The 6,476-nt window shown below is 28.2% G+C and overlaps 1 long non-coding RNA gene across 1 annotated transcript; it reads right to left on the minus strand.

Moving 5' to 3' along the window:
- Window positions 1-1,640: 1,640 nt before the first annotated feature.
- Window positions 1,641-5,036, minus strand: LOC106686884 (uncharacterized). Its single transcript, XR_001344077.2, has 2 exons — window positions 4,819-5,036; window positions 1,641-1,900 (listed from the first exon to the last, which is right to left on the minus strand). It is a non-coding gene; the product is annotated as an uncharacterized lncRNA (long non-coding RNA).
- Window positions 5,037-6,476: the final 1,440 nt, after the last annotated feature.

Raw genomic sequence — 6,476 nt, forward strand, 5'->3', positions numbered from 1 at the left:
TTTATTTCTTTCATTTATTTATTTATTTTCATTCTTATTTTATTTTATTTTAGTATGAATGTGATCATTCATCACTATTACCTATTGCCCACAATAGTGTGGCAGACTGTAATAAACTTATTCAGTTTATTTCAAAATTAAAACTTTCTCCTACCGAGTAGGTGTTACAATTACAAATTTCTAATGAAAATTTAACATATTTACATGATATTTTTCAATTAATAACTTTATGTCAAAGTCTTGAAACAGCATTTCCATTATTTTTTTTTTCAGAAATACATATTTTTTTATTGGTAGAGACTAAGAACTTAAACTGAGAAGCTGTTAACCATTATTAGAACGACGACAAACGTATTTACAAAAGGTTTTATGACAACTTGTATAAAAACCTTTTACTACGATCCAAGGGGTAAGGGAATTAGACAGGGATTATGCTATTATGGGAATTACGTTTTAATGAAAGTTGGATGATTTGGGAAGAAAGGATATTTAAAATTATATTAGAATAAGTTATAATAAACTCATATTAGTGCCATCATTATATTGAGTTCAGGTTAATCTTAACTGCTGGGTTAAGAGTGAGTTGTGAGATTATTTGATTAGACTATATAGGCGGTGAGGCCACCCGCAAGTTGTGACGGTTAAAGCTCGTTCAACTCACTTATCGTTCTGCTCTGTCTTAGTCTTCGAGGGGAAATTATCCTTTAGATTGGTTTTTAAACAGATTAAAAGCCCTGCGAGTTATTAAGTACCGGCGAACAATCGATGGATTTGAAATTCTAAACTGGCAGATTGAAGGGAGAAGGCAAATTTAATTAATTTTGCAAAAAATGATTAATAGTAAAATATAAAATGTTTATACATTAAAAAAAACGAAAATACTAACGATATTTAAGGAAACAAAGTTGTTTACAAAATTAAGTTTAATTATTTTAAAAATCATTCTGAAAACTTAGGAATAAATCTAAAAAAATTGAATATGGTTGTGAATTGTTGTTACCACATTAGTAATACGATACCAATAGTAATACGAAAAAATATCAGAATAAAACAAAGAAAGCAAGAACCAAAAGGGCGGGACAAGGGACAAATAAAAAAACGGGAAGTCCAGGGAAATAACCAGTGGTAGCCAAATCTCTTGAACCTTTTTGGTGGTAGTTTACTTCTTCTTCTTCTTCTTTTTTTTTTGACGGCGTAGCTCATTTTGCGGAATAAAAACGGTGGAACCCCCACATAATCATTTGATTCAAATGAAGTGATCTGTCTTTTCAGCAAAAGCTAGGAATTCTACGCAACAACCGCGAAAAATGTGAAGAAAATCTGAGATGGCAATGTTCAAATTGATTTGTGTTGATCTGGAATGACCCTTACAATTCCTAAATTATTTCGTGGATCCTATGTTGGGAACCACTGCTCAAGAAACAGTGTTGGACAGAATAAAAATTTAATGTGTGAGGAAGCTTTGGACTGACTAATATATGTTTTAAATAAAAAGTAAAGTTGAATTTAAGGATCAAATATATCTATAAGGATTAAAGATATCTAGTTAGGTTTTGTTTAACAATGATTAGAAGGAATGTATGAATCCTGCCATCAATAGGTTGTCAAACTTAGTTGAAATAATATAACCAATAAAAAAATGTTTTATAGTATGGACCATTTTATTATGAAAAAGAAGGAAATAAATATACAATATTTTTAACAGATTTTAAAAACCATGAAGTAATTGTAATATATTCCATAGTGCATATAAAAATACCAAAGCTTCATAAATAATGTTTATATCCAATTCACATGGTGCAACTCTCGTGTATTTCGTCTCAATGTTGATGTATTGATCACGGAACAAAACAGGTAAATAATTCTTATCTTCTTATTTTCTTCCAAAGCAGCAATAGTCCTAAAAGTAATATAAATAATGTAATAACGTATTATAACAAATATAAAATTTATTTTATCTATAGTCCACTACATTCTTAGATGAAATTATCTTACTTTCATTTACCTATGAATGGAGTATATGGAAGGCAAGTATTAGGATCGTGTAAAAAATTGATTTTTTGAGAAAAATATAGGTTCTTAGGTCCCTTGATTCCAAATAATTATGTCTTACAAACTCTTTCTCTCTCAGTTTATTTCTGCCGGCTGAGTAAAACTGATCTTACTCAGCCGGCAAAAATAAACTGGGAAATTTGCAATAGCCGATATCTTCTGATCCTGTCTCACAGTACACAGCTTCGTTATATTTTGTTGAACTGCTGGATTCAAGTAAGGAACAAAGTTGATAATAGTTTTTTACATCTCATGAAACCCTTAATTACAAAAACCGTCTTAAATCGCTTTCATGTTCATATAAAAAAAAATTCGATTAAAATTCAGCTACCTTTAATTTTTTTTTTTTTTGAAAAATTCACCATCACTTTTTGTTAATAATAAAGACTAGATGAATGTAAAATATAACGTAATTTAATAATTATTATTTTACCATTCAATTCACTTTTAATTACCTATGTATGAAATATAAGGTAAGAAGAACTATTGTCATCCTGAAGTAGCTGTTTCGAAATGTAAAAGGATTATTTCTTTTTAAGGATATTGAAGTAGAATTATAAGTAAAAGTTGCGTGATGCGCGCACCAGATTTTTATTGTAAAATTTACCGAAGACCTTAATGAAGAAGTAGTCACCTATAGAACGATGAATGTACTATAGAAGACGACAAATATACTTTCCGTGTGACTTCCAGACTGTTTAAATAAAGTGGAAATAAATTTATGGAAATAATAAATAAACGGAACGGAAAGTGGGTCTTCAATTATTTATTTACTCTTTATAATAAATATTGTATGGAAACAGAACATAGGAAGCATATTTGCATAATTCAGAAAATATACGCTTATTGACGCTTTACGCTTATGTTCTGTTTTCAAGGAATGAAACGTAAGATATTGTCTAAACCGATCTTTAAACAGAAAAAAACAGCCTTTGCTGAGTGACGTAAACATTTCTAAAAAAAATTTAAAACATATTTTATCTTTGTTATATATAATTTTTGTTATTGTTTTCACTCCGATTTTCAATTTTAGCTGCTTCTCCAATGATGGTCAATTAAGCTATTTAAAAAAAATTAAATTATTCAATAAATGTCTTAAAGGTAAGATATGATCGGGCCTCATCCTGGGTTTTTTATTTTTTTTTTATCGGCCTCCTCTACTCGTTTTTAAATTATTAATTATCAATCAGAATGATTGAGGAAAAACATTCTTAGGGCTTCATTATCCTAAAAAATAAAACTATATAAGAATGAAATTTTTGTTCGCTAACAATTTCACTTAATATATTACACCTCTGTCATCTTATTAATATTCTTTGGCATCAGAAATAATCTATAAAGCAGTATTTATATTCTTTTCAAAGGAATTTTTATCTACAATATACTAATTAACATTACAGTTAAACTTTATATAATTAAAAATATTTTAAACTAATTTGGAAAAAAATTATAACTTTTGTAAACTAATTTATAATCTCCAGAAATATCTGAAGATTGTTTAATTGCCAATAAGATTAAAAAAAGAACATATTAGTTTCTATATTTATAAAAAATGTATGTTTTTAATATATGAATTTTAAGTATAATATTAATTAATATATTATAAATCCACATGAAAAATATTAACTAATACTTCAATAGAGTTATATTCATAATACCTAAGAATTTTGATAAGATGACTGAGGTGAGGAAGTAAGGGAAAACAAATTTGAGATGGCCACCGATTAAAAAGGCCGAAACGTCTACAAAGTACATACATAAAATGGAATTGTTTGTGATAAAATTAATAAAAGACTAGTATTGTTATTTAGTTTTATTTTTTACAATGTAGGTGTAATGAGATTCTAAGAATATTTTTCCTTATTCACTCTCACCGATAATTAATAATTTAAAAATGAATTATATGAAGACATGTTACAACAATATTAAAATTGTTCTTAATGAATATTTTTGAATTTTAGTACAAATTTTTTACAAAAATAATTCATCAATTTTTGTACTCATATCAGTTTAGTGATCATAATTGAAGATAGTGGCCCAAGACAGCAATTGAACCTATGAAACATATTTTTTATTCCCATCCCTATTCAATTGTCTTATTTTTATATTATTACATTAGAATCAATTTTATCATATTTATCATTATAAACAATCAACTTACGTATTTATTACTACTTCAAAAATCGAAAACTATAAATTCATATAATTTAATAATAAATAAATTAATAAGGCCTATTAAGTGAAAGGTTAAAATTGCTTTGACCTAGAAAATGAGAAGAATCAATAAATTGAATTTCAAAGCTTTCATAGTTCGGATTTTAATATACCTTATAGATTTTCAGTAATTTAATAGTGAAAATTAAATTATTTGCTTTATACGTTTATCGTTCATGAAATATTTTCCACAAGTATATGAAAAATTAGGCAAGGCTCATAATAAGTCTAAAACACCTTTACTTTTGCTAATTTTCTCTCATTTTTAGCAGTGAGAAGGACTGAATAAATATAAACTATGGAAGAATTAGATTATTAACTAAAGGAAATGTTTCCGTGCATATTATTGTTTTTATGATAATAGTCAGTGTTTACTTTCTATAGTTAGGAACTATTATTGTCCTGAATAATTGAGAAACTCCTGTTTTTAAACGTGCGAGAGTAAATTTTAGCTCAAAGTAGAATGTTAAGTAAAAGTTTTATGATGTACGCAACTTTTTGTTGTTTAGGTCCTGGGTTGGAAATATATAAAAAAAAATATTGGAACATTACCTAAATCCATTGCACAGGTTAGCGCATAATTCGAGGTTTTTTCCTGCCATAGATTGATCCACTGTATAGGCACAATTATAAGATGCATAGCACTCGCTCCAGGCGACCACTAATAATACGAGGAACAATGTTGTGATGGACATATTTACCATATTTCGGGGAAAGACGGATTAGCAGTGAGGAGGCCAACTGCCGTTATCAAGCTGCAGAGTGGGAGGTTAATGAGGCAACCATCGTATTTATAGATTTCATCTACTTCCTCACGCAGATATAGAGTTCAAGAATTCGCTTCTGATTGGACCTATAGGAGGGGTCACGTGTTAGGATTATGCTCAAGCTTGGGCTGATCGCGTTCTCCATATATGAATCTTATTAAAAGTTCTAAACTGTAATTATAGATATAAGTAAAAATATATTTCTCTAATTTTAAATACAACAATGAAAACATGAAAGGTATAATATTTTCAACCATTTTCAGCTAGTCATGATCATGAAAACGTTAAATGCTGAAAGGTCCTGACAATAGCTTTGTATATATGTATGTATAGTGTCCACAATAATCATCAAATAATGTATAGTTTATCAACCAATCAACAATTTTCTCAAGATAGGTTTTGTTATATTTTTATCTTCGTATTTTTTTTATTAAATATAAATTTACTTAGTCAAATATCGACCATTGCAGTTTTTTCTTGAAATTCTCTAGATCTCTTAAGAATTTTATTATTCGCTACAAAAACTCATAAACATTTAGGTTATTGAAAAACTAAAAATATATATATACGTTTTGGTGTCATCACCCCATCATCAGGCACTCTTAACAATTATTTTCTTTAATTTCTAAAGATATAAATTAATCTAACTTCCTTATTTAGGCTTTTATCTTTAGCGCACTTGCTCAGCCTCCACTGGCTCATTACCAGTGATGCGGCGAAAGGGATGCGCTGAGAACTTATGAGCGCTGCTCTACCCCTAACACGTGAAGGATAGAGTGAGCTCAGTGATCCTCAGAACGATTGTGTAAATATTGTACACAGGAGTGTAAATGTGACAAGAGTTCTTTTATTTTATTTTATTTATTTATTTTTTCATGTACATAGCTTGATTATGTGCATTTTCTTTATCCTTCTGTTTGTATATATTTTAGAAGAGATTTTATTTATTTATTTCATTCTTATTTTATTTTATTTTAGTAAGAATGTGATCATTTATCACTATTACCTATTGCCCACAACGGTGTGGCAGATTGAAATATCTATCTATAAATAAAGTTGGATTATAAAAAACAAGTCTTTTATATATAATCACAATAAAATCACTATAATCATTTTTGCTGTTTAATAATATTAAGATTATTGCACAACTCTTCCAATCAAATGAACCAAAATTATTAAGAAGAAATTTAATTTTTTTCCTGTTCAAATAAAAATTCAAATTTTCGGTTTCAAAGTTTCGACCCTGGGAATGACTAATATCATTCTTTTTTTCCTGTCAAAGAATACAATAATATTTCTCCTCTTAGTCCAGTATTCAAGTAAGCAGCATAGTACGAAATTGAACTCCATTGTCTGAGAACTCTCTTTTCTAATCTCTGACAATAACGGTAAATGTAACCTTGCTTTACCTTTTAAAGTGTTAAATATTATTCATTATTAACA

This window comes from Halyomorpha halys, unplaced genomic scaffold (genome assembly GCF_000696795.3).
Source record: "Halyomorpha halys isolate HHAL.00 unplaced genomic scaffold, Hhal_1.1 Scaffold894.1, whole genome shotgun sequence".
NCBI classification, from domain to species: domain Eukaryota; kingdom Metazoa; phylum Arthropoda; class Insecta; order Hemiptera; family Pentatomidae; genus Halyomorpha; species Halyomorpha halys.